The sequence below is a fragment of the Neophocaena asiaeorientalis genome, unplaced genomic scaffold (assembly GCF_003031525.2).
Source record: "Neophocaena asiaeorientalis asiaeorientalis breed wild unplaced genomic scaffold, Neophocaena_asiaeorientalis_V1.1 scaffold171, whole genome shotgun sequence".
Lineage (NCBI taxonomy): Eukaryota > Metazoa > Chordata > Mammalia > Artiodactyla > Phocoenidae > Neophocaena > Neophocaena asiaeorientalis.
In genome coordinates this window covers 6208221-6224927 of record NW_020174013.1, presented here as the reverse complement: position 1 = coordinate 6224927, position 16707 = coordinate 6208221, and the positions used below count along the sequence as shown (strand labels likewise).

At 46.1% G+C, this 16707-nt stretch overlaps 1 protein-coding gene across 4 annotated transcripts in view; it reads right to left on the bottom strand.

Annotated features, from left to right (window-relative positions):
- MTA3 (metastasis associated 1 family member 3) overlaps positions 1 to 16707 on the bottom strand; it is a 196583-nt gene that overhangs the window by 152831 nt on the left and 27045 nt on the right. For 3 of the 4 annotated variants that reach the window (XR_003004294.1, XM_024753599.1, XM_024753601.1), the window contains exon 1: positions 12899 to 12984. The exons of the other annotated variant lie outside the window; for it this stretch is intronic. The gene's annotated coding sequence lies outside the window, so the exon portion shown is untranslated. Of the gene's footprint in view, positions 1 to 12898; positions 12985 to 16707 lie in introns of those variants that run through there. 4 annotated transcript variants of the gene reach the window in all.

The following is a 16707-nucleotide window of genomic DNA, read 5'->3' as shown; positions in this document are numbered from 1 at the left end:
CCCAGCCACGGGGGGGAGGGGAGTGAGGGAACAAGGGGAGGGGGAAGTGAAGGGGAGGGGGAAGTGAAGGGGAGGGGACGCCGAGGGGTGGGAGCAGGTGCCCGCCCCCAACGCCGGGCTAGCGAGGCCGAGTTCCCGGCCCCCCGGGAGGCCGGAGCGCTTGGGGCCAGCAGGGAATTGGGGAGGGGGGGCGGCCTGGGGGACCTAACTGGAAGTGGAGGGCGTACCAGCGTACCCCGGCACCTGCCCACCCCGAGACAGGGCTTCCTCCCCGCTTCTGTCCCTGGAGAGACCCAGTCTGTGTGACCTCGAGCACGTGAGCCCCTGTCTCGGTGCAAACACTTGGATGCAAATAAGTGCTCGCAGCAGGGCGCCTTCCTCGTGGTGATGTTAATGCGGCAGGCCTGGAGATGGCAGGCCCTGGAGCCAGGAGGACCCCAGGTGCCTGCAGCTCCTCCGGGCAGAGACTTATCTGGGGACAAGGCTAGAAAAACAGGCCCCTTCCAAGTCTACCGTAACTACGTTGTCAGGTCTATCCGCGTTCACCCCAAAACCGGGCTGAATAAAACCTATTTCCCCACACCTGGAGGCCTTGCCTCTAGACAGGCTTGCAGTGCAGCCCGGCTGGGAGAAGAGACCATTAGAGGAGGGGGGCTTCCTTTGCCCTTACGGGAACAGGGCCCTACAGTTCATCATCACCACAGCCCCTCAAAAAAGAGATCGTGCCAATCAGCTTACTGTTGATGGACTGTTAACTGGTTATGTACCTAAAGCGTTTAAAGTTATTATTTTCCCATGCGAATTCTCTAGACAGCCCCTGTTTTCTCAGCCTTCATACCCTCACAGAAACAAAGAACCAAGTAGAGTTGAATCTGAGCTGGCTCTCCCCCAAAATGAACACAAACAACTTTCTTTAGAGAAGCCAATCCATTCCAAGCTACTCCCAGACGTTGTTGTAAAATATACATGAAGATGATCCCTTACTGTCCTAGGTTGTTTGGAGTTTCTGGTGCTTTACAGCTGTGTGTTGTTGACTCTGGCTTTGGGGTCTGTGCAGGGATGGGAAGTGTCCCCAGAAAAGAAGATTGTGTTTTGTTTGTCTGGTGATGGCATTTGTGATGGTCCATTATCACAAATTACTGAGGTGAAAAAAATAATTTTCTAGATAGCTGAGGGAAAGTAAAAAATAAAGTACCTTTGCCTGAATTACCCTGATTGTGTGACCCAAGTTTCTTTAAATATAAAATGGGGGCATACTAATTCTACTTCACAGATGGGGTAAGGATCAGTTGTGATATCTTAAAATGCTTTGTAAACCATTCAGCACAGAGCACTATGCAAATACAGGTGTCTGTTGCTTTTTTTTAACTCAAGAAAGTTTCAGATTCCCAAAGGTTTTATGCCATGAGTCAAATTGTGATCCTGCATCAGCTCTTTTGACCTAGAGAAAAAAGCAGAAGTGTTTTGTTATGCACACTGCATAACTGTTATTTCTCATAACCCTTTTACTGGAGATCCCACGGAAAACATATTGTGACGTAGCTGACATCACCCTCTCCGTTTCTGAGCTGACACCTAAATAGGTTGAATAATTTAGCTGGAGTCAAACCATAAACTGGCAGCAGTATTGGGATAATTCAGCCCTTTCCTTTGGCCTAGAAATCTCTTAACCAGGAAGAATTTCTCCAAGTGAAAAGGCCACCTGGAAACCATAAACTGCAAAGGAATAATAGATCACAAGCTCTACTAAGGGGTTTTCCCATTATTTTTGAATAAATGAGCCATTTCTCCCCTTCAAAATATTTCTGTTTCTGTTAGTTCCTTGTCTCATTTCCACAATTTTGTGCACCTTACCAGGTACTAACCACAATAAATGGGCAAAAAGTGCCAAGAAAACTCCCTGCATCCGTACCTACCTCCTCCCCTTAGGAACAGCCTTATCCAGGAGCCCCACCCCCACGCCCTCCATGAAAGGGCTCAGAGTTTGGGGGGAAGGGGATGAGTAGTAGGAGGTAATGATGGTGGCAGAACCCAGGCTCTTCCTTCCTCTAGATTCTGTGTAGTTTTTTTTTTTTAATTTAATTTATTTATTTTGGGCTGCGTTGGGTCTTTGTTGTTGTGTGGGCTTTCTCTAGTTGCGGTGAGCAGGACTCTCATTGCGGTGGCTTCTCCTGTTGCAGAGCACGGTCTCTATAGCACAGGCTCAGTAGTTGTGGCACACAGGCTCAGTAGTTGTGACTCACAGGCTCTAGAGCGCAGGTTCAGTAGTTGTGGCGCACGGGCTTAGTTGCTCTGCGGTATGTGAGATCTTCCTAGACCAGGGCTCAAACCCATGTCCTTTGCATTGGCAGGTGGATTCTTTTTTTTTTTTTAATAAATTTGTTTCTTTATTTATTTTTAGCTGCACTGGGTCTTCATTGCTGTGCGTGGTCTTTCTCTAGTGGAGACGAGCAGGGGCTACTCTTCGTTATGGCGCACGGGCTTCTTGTTTTGGTGGCTTCTCTCGTTGCAGAGCACGGGATCTAGGCGTGTGGGCTTCAGTAGTTGTGGCATGCAGGCTCAGTAGTTGTGGCTCACGGGCTCTAGAGCGCAGGCTCAGTAGTTGTGGCGCACGGGCTTAGTTGCTCCGCGGCATGTGGGACCTTCCCAGACCAGGGCTCGAACCTGGGTCCCCTGCACTGGCAGGTGGGTTCTTAACCACTGTGCAACCAGGGAAGCCCAGATTCTGTGTGTTTAACCTCTTTCATCTCCAGATCCTGGGCCAGTGTCTTCTACATAATAGGTGCTCAATATCTGAAAGAATAAGTGCCCGTGAATGATGGGCTCAACATAGAGAACCAGGTGCAGAGTTGAATGCAGGGACTTTGTCTAGGAAACTTGTATACCTCCTAATATCAAAGAGGTATGCACATAAGAGAGTTCAGCAAATGTCTCTAGATTGGAAAAAAAAAAACATACAAAGAAGGGTGGAAAAGCCTGTGCCTTCAAAGAAAGCAAAGGCACGTCTACCTCCTCAGGCTGCATGGCTCAGATCACAAACTTGTCATCAATCAACCCAAACTTCACTCCTAGTTTGACTGTTCAGTTTTAACACCTTGAGCAAGTTGCTTAACCCCTCAGGTCCTCAAGTTCTACAAATCATGACTAGTGATTGACACCTATGGCGAATGCTTATGCTAAAAAGTGAAATATACAATGTGTTGGGCACATGTTAAGCTTCTTACTTACATGTCACTTCTCTCTATTCCAGCCATCCTCATTACTAAGAAAGAGGGGTCTCTCAGATCATGCCAGAAACCCCAGGGAAAATCCAGCCTCCGCAAGGGTAAAATTTCCTGGCATGGCCGTTGTGATTAAAGGACCACGATAAGGGATTGCCAAAAGGCCCAGAATCTTCCCTGTGCAGTCCCCAGCATCCCACAGCTTAGCTGAAAAAAAGTGGATGCTGCAAGAAAGCTATAGATAAGACAGAGGGTTGGTTTTTGTCTCAACATCAGGATGGAATTTTTATACATGCAAAAAAAAATAAGGGCTGGCCAGAGTCTGGGAACTTTCTGATATTGAACTCAAGAAAGCAGCCTGGGGGTCTAGAATGTAATTAATCTAAAACCAGATGCCAGTCTTTAGATAAGTACCATATCTTGTCCTTTGTGTTTTCTTCGATTTCTCTCTCTCTCTCTTTCCCTTTTCTTTCATTAACTTATGTGTTATTTAGTAAAAATTCTTTTGGAAAAAAGCCAGTCTCTCTCAGCTATTCCAAGGTGGTCCTGGGTTTTACAAGCAGATGACTGTATTCCAGAAGAAAGCAAGAATCAAAGCAATGGAGCCCCTAAGGGAAAGGAAACCAGAGTTGGAGTTTCCTAGCTTCTTTAGCCATGGAGCTTCTCCTTCCATTGATCCCCTGTGCTAAAAACATGAAACCCAAGACCAGTCCCAGATCTTAATTTTTGGAAGTGTGCGTTTTAGGATTCCATGGTTCTCTCATGCCCTCAAAGAGGAGTTAGCTCAGCCATTTGGTTGCATCCACAAGGATGTTCCTTCTCTAGCGACAACATTGCCTCCAGATACTGGAAAAGGGACTGGAAATCACAACGTAGACAGGGATGAGCCCCTGGAAGGGTAACCTAATTGACCTAAGTGCTCTTATTTTTCTTAATCTATAAAGTGCTGGAGTGCTGTGGATTTGAATTGGCGATGATGACAGCACAGGGTGTGGGGTCAGGAAATAGAATCCTAAAAGGCAATGGGAAGTGTTGAAGGGATACAACAGGGAGTGTTTGTAGGAATGACTCAGATAGCAGCAAAGAAAGTGGATTGGAGAGGCTGGAGAGTCGAGTCTAGGCTGTGAGATCAGTCGGCAGGTTGGTGCAAAGGGATGATAACCTAGAGTAGAGGCAGTGGGATATGAGAGATGTAGATGGGTTTGAGAGAGACTTAGGGGGTGGGAGCTACAGAATCTGGTGCCTTTGGGGAGGTTTGGAGTAAAAGGGTAACATCTGGTTATCAGCAAGTGGGTGGAGAGAGATGTGATTCAGTGAATAGAAAGTACAGGAGGGGAGGCAAGTTGTGGGGAAGAGGGATGGTTGACAGGTTCAGTTTTAGACAAGTTGTGTGCAAGGTGCACTTTGAGTGACTTCCCTGGAGGTTCAGTGGTTAAGACTCCACACTTCCAATGTGCTTCCAATGCAGGGGGCGTGGGTTTGATCCCTGGTCCGGGAACTAAGAACCCACATGCCGTGCAGCACAGCCAACAAAAAAGAGGTGCCGGGCTTCCCTGGTGGCGCAGTGGTTGAGAGTCCGCCTGCTGATGCAGGGGACGCGGGTTCGTGCCCTGGTCCGGGAGGATCCCACATGCCGCGGCTGGGCCCGTGAGCCATGGCCACTGAGCCTGCGCATCTGGAGCCTGTGCTCTGCAACGGGAGAGGCCACAACAGTGAGAGGCCCGCGTACTGCAAAAAAAAAAAAAAAAAAAGAATGAGGTGGATGAACAGACCTGGAGTTTGAGAGATCTGGGCTAGAAATACCCTCTTCTGTGTCACCACCAGCTGAGAACCAGGTCTGTCTTGTCTGAGGAATAAACCAAACCCTGCCCCCAGGGGAAGAAGCAGGTTCCCTGAGTCCTTCAGCCTGGGAGAAAACAGGTTTAGCCGGTCTAGGTCCAGGAGATCAGAGTCCAGGTCCAAATATGCAAACAGGCAGGGCACGGGCAAAGAGCCACGCAAGTCACTGACTAAGACAGATGGTGAAGACAAGGGGGAATGCCCAGGGCAGACCTCCCACAGGCAAAATTCTCAGCTGGAAAGAGTTCTGCTCCCAGGATGAAGAAGGCAGCTGGGGTAGGAGGGTGGGAGTGGGGGATGAAAAGAACAGGAAGAGAAGGGAAGGGACACAGCCTAATAAAGCAAATCTGCCTATTTCCTAACTTAACCCTCTTGCCTCTAAGATGGTATAGTGGGTTGAATGGTGGTCCCCCAAAATATATGTCCACCTGGAATCTGCGAATGTGACCTCATTTAGAAAAAAGGTATTTGCAGATGAAATTAATGATCTGGAGGTAAGATCATCCTGAATTAGGGTTGTCCCTATATCCAACGACAAGTGTCCTTGTGTGAAACAGAAGAAGAGAGGACACAGAGTGAAGAGGAGAAGGCATGTGAAGGTAGAGGCAAAGACTGGTGTTCTGAGCTATAAGCCAAGGCAATGCCAAAGACTGCCAGCAACCAACAGATATTGGAGAAGAGGCGTGGAATAGATTCTCCGTCAAAGCCCCCAGAAAGAACTAAGTTTTCTGACACCTTCATTCTGGCTTCTGGCCTTCAGAACCATGAGGGAATAAATATCTGTTGTTTGAAGCCACCCAAGTTGTGGTAATTTGTTGCAGCAGCCCTAGGAAACTCATACAGATGGTAACCACCCCTTGATTTTAAGTAAACATAGATTCAGCCAGAAAACACTGAGCACTATATACAGAGACTAAGGGACATACAGAGACTAAGCTGAATAAAAGAGAGATACATAGAGAGAAGAGGGCCCAGCACCACTCCACTTCAGTCCTGCTCAGATCCTTTAGACAGAGCTCAATTTATCTCATCTTGGTTTGTCTCTCCTTCTGGCTGACATGGTTGGCTTAGTAGTGCTAAGAGAAAGGAACACCCAGATGTGATGCCCCTCAGCTAAGTGCCAGTGTAAGCATCCCCCAATTTTTTCTTCCCCAGCACACCTGTGAGCTATCACACATTCCCATGAGCAACAGCAGATTACCAATAAGGTAATGCACCTTTTAACCCCTTAATTGTGTTTCTTTGTCAGGAAGCACTCTGGCTCCTCAGATCCCAATCAATGCTTCTATGGTGGGGAGTAGGGTGGAGGCTACCAAGAATATAAGTCTCGTCTACAAAAGTGCCCTTTTCATTCAACAAGTAGATAATGAGTACTGTTAAAGGCATTGAGGATACACCAGTGAACAAGACAGACAAAGCAAAAAAAAAAAAAAAAAAAAAAAAAAAAAAGCACCTGTTGGGTAGGTGTTTTCCAGTTTTGGTGACAAGTTTGATAATGAATTAATAATACGTATATAGAAACTAAACAAGTGAAAAAGTGGGGGCAATTGTTAAGTAGAGGCAAAGTAAAAAAAAAAAAAAAAAAGAATGAGGTGGATGAACAGACCTGGAGTTTGAGAGATCTGGGCTAGAAATACCCTCTTCTGTGTCACCACCAGCTGAGAACCAGGTCTGTCTTGTCTGAGGAATAAACCAAACCCTGCCCCCAGGGGAAGAAGCAGGTTCCCTGAGTCCTTCAGCCTGGGAGAAAACAGGTTTAGCCGGTCTAGGTCCAGGAGATCAGAGTCCAGGTCCAAATATGCAAACAGGCAGGGCACGGGCAAAGAGCCACGCAAGTCACTGACTAAGACAGATGGTGAAGACAAGGGGGAATGCCCAGGGCTGACCTCCCACAGGCAAAATTCTCAGCTGGAAAGAGTTCTGCTCCCAGGATGAAGAAGGCAGCTGGGGTAGGAGGGTGGGAGTGGGGGATGAAAAGAACAGGAAGAGAAGGGAAGGGACACAGCCTAATAAAGCAAATCTGCCTATTTCCTAACTTAACCCTCTTGCCTCTAAGATGGTATAGTGGGTTGAATGGTGGTCCCCCAAAATATATGTCCACCTGGAATCTGCGAATGTGACCTCATTTAGAAAAAAGGTATTTGCAGATGAAATTAATGATCTGGAGGTAAGATCATCCTGAATTAGGGTTGTCCCTATATCCAACGACAAGTGTCCTTGTGTGAAACAGAAGAAGAGAGGACACAGAGTGAAGAGGAGAAGGCATGTGAAGGTAGAGGCAAAGACTGGTGTTCTGAGCTATAAGCCAAGGCAATGCCAAAGACTGCCAGCAACCAACAGATATTGGAGAAGAGGCGTGGAATAGATTCTCCGTCAAAGCCCCCAGAAAGAACTAAGTTTTCTGACACCTTCATTCTGGCTTCTGGCCTTCAGAACCATGAGGGAATAAATATCTGTTGTTTGAAGCCACCCAAGTTGTGGTAATTTGTTGCAGCAGCCCTAGGAAACTCATACAGATGGTAACCACCCCTTGATTTTAAGTAAACATAGATTCAGCCAGAAAACACTGAGCACTATATACAGAGACTAAGGGACATACAGAGACTAAGCTGAATAAAAGAGAGATACATAGAGAGAAGAGGGCCCAGCACCACTCCACTTCAGTCCTGCTCAGATCCTTTAGACAGAGCTCAATTTATCTCATCTTGGTTTGTCTCTCCTTCTGGCTGACATGGTTGGCTTAGTAGTGCTAAGAGAAAGGAACACCCAGATGTGATGCCCCTCAGCTAAGTGCCAGTGTAAGCATCCCCCAATTTTTTCTTCCCCAGCACACCTGTGAGCTATCACACATTCCCATGAGCAACAGCAGATTACCAATAAGGTAATGCACCTTTTAACCCCTTAATTGTGTTTCTTTGTCAGGAAGCACTCTGGCTCCTCAGATCCCAATCAATGCTTCTATGGTGGGGAGTAGGGTGGAGGCTACCAAGAATATAAGTCTCGTCTACAAAAGTGCCCTTTTCATTCAACAAGTAGATAATGAGTACTGTTAAAGGCATTGAGGATACACCAGTGAACAAGACAGACAAAGCAAAAAAAAAAAAAAAAATAAAAAAAAAAAAAAAAAAAAAAAAAAAAAAAAAAAGATAGACAAAGCACCTGTCTCCCTGGAGCTTATATTCTCATGGAGAAGACAGAGAAATCAATCCATAGATATGCTAGTATACAATGATAAACGTCCTACAGAAAGTAAATCCGGATAAAGAAACAAAAAGTTATGATGGTGGTCAGGGAAGGCCTCTTGGACATAAGAACTCAAAAGAGACCTAATGATGGGATGAAGTGAACTACTGGGACATGTGGGGAGCAACATGCCAGGACAAAGGAACAGCAAGTGCCTTCCCCAAATCAAGACTCAGCCTGACCTGATCGTGACCTACGAAGGCCAGTGGAGGTAGGAGATGAGATCAGGGAAGTGAGCAGGGTCCAATCATGTAGGGCCTAGGAGGCCACGGTAAAGTGTTTGAATTTTGTTCTAAGTATAATGGAAAGGTTTTTAACACAGGAGTAACAGGGATCTGATTTATGTTTTAAAAAGATCCACTGGAAAAAAAAAAAAAGATCCACTGGAATATGAAGGACACAAAGTAGAAAGGGGCTAGTCTTGACTTGCAATTCAATAAAGCCTGACTGGAGGGCTTCCCTGGTGGCACAGTGGCTGAGAATCTGCATGCCGATGCAGGGGACACGGGTTCGTGCCCCGGTCCAGGAAGATCCCACATGCCGCGAAGCGACTAGGCCCGTGAGCCATGGCTGCTAAGCCCACGCGTCCGGAGCCTGTGCTCCGCAACGGGAGAGGCCACAACAGTAAGAGGCCCGCGTACCGCAAAAAAAACAAAGAAAGCATGACTGGGGACTTCCATGATAGTCCAGTGGTTAAGACTCTGCGCTTCCACTGCAGGGGGCTCGGGTTTATCCCGAGGGAACTAAGCTCCCTTGGCCAAAATAACAAAAAAGCATGACTGTGTTCTCTGGAGGCATCAAACCTCCCTGGGCACTAGGAATTCAAAACTTACCAATCCAAAGTTTATGTGATGGAAAACCAAAACTCCTCCTGTGTTTCATTTGGCATAATAGTGAGAGAGACCCCTTCCAGCTCAAACTGTGGTACTGAGACCTGTACATAATGGCAACATACACTGGCTACCTTTTAAAATCCTATACCAAATCATACTGGACAACATCTTGTCATGTAGGCTGTAGTTAGTTCCCCTTACACCCAATATTGTCACTGAGTTTTTCCTAGGCCATTCACCTTTCTTTCAGCTACAAGAACCAAGTTCTTTTTTTTTTTTTTTTTTGCAGTATGCGGGCCTCTCACTGTTGTGGCCTCTCCTGCCGCAGACCACAGGCTCCAGACGCGCAGGCTCATGGGCCATGGCTCACGGGTCCAGCTGCTCCGCGGCACGTGGGATCTTCCCGGACTGGGGCACGAACCCGTGTCCCCTGCATCGGCAGGTGGACCCTCAACCACTGCGCCACCAGGGAAGCCCAAGAACCAAGTTCTGAACCAAGTTCAGACCAAGAACTACATCTTGGTCATGGGGAACATGGTAAGACCAGTGAATTCCATGAATATGAGCCACTTACTGCATTTTTTCATGTTAAATAAAGTGTCTTGGTTATAAGTGACGCTGCATATAATATCATGACCTGAAATAAAGCCTCCTGAAAAGTTCACACAAAAAAATAAACCCCAAAGACACCAAACGTCACTTGGGCTGCTGTACAGAGGATGGACTGAGGGGAATGGAAACACAGAGGCTTGTTAGGAGGCTAACGTACTTTGAGAGAGAGGTGACAAAGGCTTGGAATAGAATGATAGCCGTCGTGGCTAATAAAGATATATTTTTAAGATAGAGCCAATAGCCCTGGCTGAAGGGTTGGATGTAGGAGACAAGAGGGCAAAATCCATGAACATTAGTACTTTCAAGTGCTTGTAGATATCTGTTTCGAATAGACAACGGGGTCTGGGCTCTGGAGCTCAGCAGAGAGGCCCAGGCTAAAAATGCAATCTGGGAGTCACCACTATGTAGAAACTCTGTGAAGCTGGGGACTGGTCGGATCACGTGGGAGAGAGTATAGATGGCAAAGAGCATAGAAGCCTGAACCCTGGGGCAAGCCAGCATTGAGGGCAGAGGTCAGTTCTGCACCTTGGCTGCACCAAGGAAACTGCTATTATAATACCCAGGCCCCACCCCCAGAGATCCTCATTTAATTAGCTTGGAGTTGACCATGATTTTCAGTTAAAAGAAAAAAATCCTCAGGTGATTTTTTTTTAATAAATTTATTTTTTAGTTTTGGCTGCGTTGGGTCTTCATTGCTGCACACAGGCTTTCTCTAGTTGCGGTAAGCAGGGGCTACTCTTCATTGTGGTGCGTGGGCTTCTCCTGTTGCAGAGCACGGGCTCTAGGCGCCGGGCTTCAGTAGTTGTGGTGCACGGGCTTAGTTGCTCTGTGTAATGTGGGATCTTCCCGGCCCAGGGCTCGAACCCGTGTTCCCTGCATTGGCAGGCTGATTCTTAACCACTCACCACCAAGGAAGTCCCTCCTCAGGTGATTTTAATGGGCAGCCAAGATTGAGAACTATTCAAGTAGTGATCAGGAGAGGAGAGCTGCAAAGGGGGACTGAGGGAGCAATTAAGGAACTAGGAAAAAAGCCTGACGAGTACAGGTTCCAGGAGCCATGTGACAAAGGGAGGGGCCCAACTGTGATAAACCAGAGCAACCAATCAACCACTGGATTTGGCAAGATGGTGGTCTTCAGAGACCGACTCCCCTGCCATCTTTTCTTTTGGTGGTTTCTGACTGTCGAAATCCTAGGCAGCTAGAAAAAAACTGGTAGGGTTCTGGCCTTAGACGTCCTACGGTGTAGATGACTCCAAAAGCACAGAGGGGGGCTCACGAACCCCCCTGACTGATGGATGGAGACTAGAATTTGCTCCTTTCATCAGCTCCTTTTATCTTTATCCAAAGGTTTGTAGCTGCTGCCCTTTCTAAAAGAGACTGAGGGACTTCCCTGGTGGCGCAGTGGTTAAGAGTCCACCTGCCAATGCAGGGGACACAGGTTCGATCCCTGCTCCGGGAAGATCCCACATGCCGTGGAGCAGCTAAGCCCGTGTGCCACAACTACTGAGCCCGTGTGCCACAACTACTGAAGCCCGTGCACCTAGAGCCCGCGCTCCCCAACAAGAGAAGCCATCGCAATGAGAAGCCTGTGCACTGCAACGAAGAGTAGCCCCCACTCGCCACAACTACAGAAAGCCCACACACAGAAACAAAGACCTAACACAGCCAAACATAAATAAAATAAATAAATTAATTAATTAAAAAATAAAAGAGACTGAGGGAAGTTATCTGCATCTTAATTTCAAAAAGGATAGAAAATGTTGGAGGGCTCAAAGCAAAACTTTGAACTCCCGGATAAATAAATCGTTGTTTATGTTTCCTTTTATCTCTGTGAAGTTTTGGAGGAAAAAACATGAGTAGTACAGAGTTGCCCCAAGGAGCTTCTTTTACAAAGCCAGGACAGGACCATATTATTAGTGGCAGCCGATGCGATGTTTCCCGTTCAATTGCCCAGATCAGAGAGCTGAGGACCTGGCTCCAAAGAAAGGGCACCTAGAGGCAGTATAAGCTTTTCGAGGTTTTGGCAAAGAATGCCCAGGACCCATCCAGCCAAATCCAACATTGGTTGTTTTCTGTAAGAGGAGACCAAGTGTCCATCCTCTGGAAGTCCTGACTCCCCTCCATCCCCGACAGGCTTCTGGTTTAGTGGGTGAAATTTAGACTGTGTTCATGGAATAGAGGGTGGAGCCCACGTTAGGAGCCAGAATTCTGGAAGCCGAGGGAAGAGAGAAGGCTCCAGCATTTCACCGAGTCTCCTTCCTGTGCCCTTGAACCTGGCTGCTTCCTCACGTCAGGTGTCCCCGGTCTCTGCTCCACACTCACACAGAACCTATGTTGGACCCAGGTCAGAGCAACTTCAAAGGCAGAGTCTGAAGACTCTGTGGCCTTGGTGTTCCCACCTCTTGCACTCTCCCCACCAACACACACCCCCTCGCACCTCCACAAGGCCCCTCACATCTGGGCTGGAGTGGGGGCTGCTTGCCTGTCACAATCACTGCCTCCAGGAGAAGATTTGAGGTGAAGCTTTCAAAGCTCCACTGACTTCTGCATGGTAGCCCAGCTTCTCCCGAAGCAGCTGCAGCAGAGGCCAGGCCCTGAGACTTGAGGGATGGAGTGACTCCCAGCCAGTGGCATGTTGCTGGGATCTGATGCATTTTTTATGACGCTGGTGTCAGCGTGGCTCCCAGGCACCAGGGGAAATGGAAAAGGCACTTGGGCCTGTGCTGATTAAACTAAATATTTAAACAGGAATCAGGAATTGAGGCAAAATCCATTTTTCTTCAGTAAAGCAGAGAGCACCACAAATGACTTCAAGGGTGAGGACTTGATAAACACCATGCAGATCATAGGGGAAGGTTGGGCGCCCCTGGTTTATGGCTTTCCTCCGCTGTCAGATCCCAGTTCCCTCTCCAGGGCAGATCTAAAGGGTTTGCAGGGGACTTCGGAGTCGAGAGGGAAAGGGGAGTTGGAGGACCAGAGGAATTGTTCCAGAGCCAATGTGGGAATGAAATTAGGAGACACCAGAACAAACTCTGGCTGGATTCATGCCTCTGGACCCTTTTGCGCCATTCCTGTCTTGCGATATCTGTTCTTCCCGGTCTGGTCTGGAGAGATCTGTGCTACAGCATCTGCCCACAGGATCGCGCTTACCTTTTGATTAGCTGGAAGGAGGATGATGGGAAGTTGGGCAAACATGGACCAACCCTCTTGTCTTGATTCTTCTTATTCCACCTGAGACAGGTCCCAATTAGGAAGCCGTCCTCCACCCGCTGCACACAAACACAGAGGAAACCCTACACAGAGAAGACACAGGGGAACAGGGCCCTCTATTTACAATATCCAGAAATCTCCAGATATGAGGAAAGAAAGATCTCAAAAGGTGATTTCCTGGTGGAAAGAAACAGTTGTCATTTGGCCTGGCTTCTCCCGCTGTGCTTTTTCCTCCCGGTGGTTTCCCTCACTTGTATTTCTGCAGCAGTCACCATTCCTGGTTCCCAGGGACGTGCTTTTTCTCAGTCCCTGCATGAACAAACACCCTTACCCTCCTTTCCTCTAAAGATAGCCGAGACGGCTGACATTTTCAAAATTAACTTTTATAAGAACTTAGGCAAGAAAAGGAAGTAATTGCAGGAAGTACAAATGCAGAAGTTCAAAATTTATTGAGATTGTGTGTTTAGTCGATGTGCTATACTCTGGGTTACCTTGATAGATGAAAATAGATTTCTGATCCTCAAGGAGTTCACTGTCTGATGGAAGAGGCAGGCAATTCGTATATGATGAGTTACAATCTAATAAAGTAAAAGAAATAATTGCTCAGAATTAGTAGCAATTAATACGGCCTGCTGCAGGGGCAGAGCTGGTCAGAGAAGTCTTTGAGAGAAGGTGTTATTTGATCTGGACCATCAATTAAAATAAAAACTTTGCATGATAAAGAGTCAAAAAGGACATTCCAGACAGAGGGAAGAGCATATAGGAAGTACATGCATGACATATGAGAACCAACTAGAAACTTGGTTCAAAGCCAGATTGTAAAGGCCTTAAATGCCAGGCTAAGGAGTTTGACCTAATGCTGTAGGGCCTAGAGGCCATGGGGAGCTAACACTGTTATATTTGTATTAAGTAAGAAGGATAGCAGCGGCTAAAATTTAATAAATTGGCATTTTATTTTTATTTATTTATTTTTTGGCCACATTTTGGGGCTTGTGGGATCTTAGCTCCCCAACCAGGGATCGAACCCATGCCCCCTACAGTGGACATACAGAGTCCTAACCACTGGACAGCCAGGGAATTCCCAGTAAATTGGCATTTTAGTTTTTGTAACTAACATGTGAGTTAGGTTAGTATAAATACATAAAATTTCTGGGCCTGCAGAGCTGACAATAGAGCACAGGCAGCCATGCTACCTGTAAGACTTACCTTTAAATTCAACAGAGAAGTATTTGAAAAGACAAGGGGTAAGTTAGAGCTCATCGTGTGAGTTCCATTTTCTTTTATCTTGGTATTATGGACTGAATATTTTTGTCCCCACAAAATTCATATGTTGAAATCCTAACCCACAATGTAAAGGTGTTAGGAGGTGGGGCTCTTTGGGAGATCATTAGGTCACAGAGTGGAGCCTTCATGAATGGGATTATGAAAGAGAGAGACCCCAGAGAGCTCTCTAGCCCTCTTCCTGCTATGTGAGGCTACAAGTCTGCAACCCAGAAGAGGGCCCTCACCAGAAACGGTTCCTACTGGCACCATGATCTCAGACTTCCAGTCTCCAGAACTGTGAGGAATAAATTTCAGTTGTTTATAAGATTCCAGTCTATGGTATTCAGTTATAGCAGCACAAACTATCTAAGAAAATTTGGAAAGGTGAAAATGACCCATATATGAGGAGAAATGGTATTATTGCCTGAAAACCCTTCCTATGTGTTGGCTCCCACTTCAAAAAATCCCAGCTGTCTGAGGTCTCAGGAGTCCTGGAGGATGAGGTCACCTATGCCCTGGAGAATTTTTGCAAGGGAGAAGCAAATGAAGGTTTTGGGGCTCCTATGAGAAGTGATTATTTAGGTTTAAGAACTGGATAGAGGTGGTTATTCAGGCCTGGTGAGACTTCCGATGATAGGAACGTGGAGATGTTTAGGAACCAGGAATCATTCAAATTTGAGAAATACGTGGACAGAGTTTGCCCAGGCCTTTGGAAAATTAACTGAAGAGATAACAGATGGCAAATTATAACAATTTTTTAAAATGTAAATATTAAGTAACTTGAGAAGAAATGCTGGCTGAGGAGTGACGGACATTTACACTAGTCTCAAGGATATGGCCCTGTGTTCCCTCTTCCATCTCTCTCTGGGCACTAAAGATGGATGAGTTTGCACCTTCAGGTAGAGGGGCCCTGATCCCCTTTCCTGAATCAAGTATAGAAACACACATTTTAAAATTTATTTGTTCACAGAGACAAGGTTGGACATTTCCAAGATAATTTAAATGTCTAAGAAATTTAGGAAAATACCCACTCCCGCCACCAAAAAAAAAGGTAAGAAATATATAATATTAAGTGAAAAAAAGCAAGCTGGATTAAAATACATATGGTACAATTGCATTTAGGAAAAAAAAAAAATTATATATTTGTAGTGTAAATACATAGGCAAATAAATGTATAGAAGATTGGCTAGAAAGATCTGCAACCAACAGTAGTTACCTCTGGGGACAGGGTGTGGGAGGCGTGTGAAAATAACTCGATTTTCTTCTGTGTACTTCCATACTGGTCAAAATTTTTTACGATGAGAATGCATTACATTTTCATCAAATACATTTTAAATTTTATTTATTTATTTATGTATTTATTGGCTGCGGGGCATGCGGGATTGAACCCGTGCTCCCTGCATTGCAAGCACAGGTTCTTAACCACTGGACGGCCAGGGAAGTCCTGAAACACATTTTTTTTATTTAACAAAAAAATTTTAAAAACTAAAGACATAGACAGAAAATTATACAGTAGAACTTCCTGAAGCCAAGTTGATTAGTCAGTTCTCTTGGGTGTCCAGCCTGCACCCCTATTCCTTGCACCAAATCAATTTTCCTTTTTTTTCTTAAATTAATTTAGTTTACATAAACCAAAAACAAACAAACAAAAAGAAACTACTATAACTAAGAAGATGCCAGATCATGAGTGCCTGTGTACACCAGGCTAAGGTGAAACGTTATTATTATGTAGAGACCACAGGGAACTACCGGAGGGTTTTAAGCAAGGATGTGACAAGCATTTTAAAATTGCCTCTCAGAAGCATTAAAGAGGACCAATCTGAGAAGAGCCAGACTGAAGCAAGGAGGCCAGTTACAAAAAGCTTTTTCAGTAGTCCAAGTGAGAGGTGGTTTTAAGACAGGCTTCTTCATAGTCTGCTCTAAACTTGCTGATTGACTTAGATTCACTTGCATTCTGAATTATTCATTGATTTACCCATGAGAGAGAAGGAAAGAATAACTGAATCCCTACAACAGCTATAAGAACTTGCACCATTCTGTCAAGGTCTGGGTGTGCATAAAAGTAACCTTCTCTGGTTCTCCAGTCTCTCTACGATCAAGCCCAGACTCCTTAGCACAATATTCAAGGCTACCCCTTTACAATCTGGTCCCAACTCCCCTTTCTCAGTCTTATGTCCCACCCTTCTTCCCGTGTACTCCACCACCTTGGAGCCACCCTCAGCTGCTTGAGCAGGGCAGAGGCTTGCCTTGGCTTCAACATCTGCACCTGTGTTTCCATGACCTGGCCTTCCTTCCTTCTGCTCTGCTGGGCGAACCTCTTAGCTTAAATACAAGCTTCTCCCTAGAGCACTAACACCCCCATAGCACCCCTCCATTATAACCCCCCCCATGGTTATTTGGGCCTGTCCCCCCACTGTACCAATGGGCTCCAATGGCTGATCATCAGAAGCACAAGGCAGTTTGTTTTCTTGTTGTTGTTGTTTTTA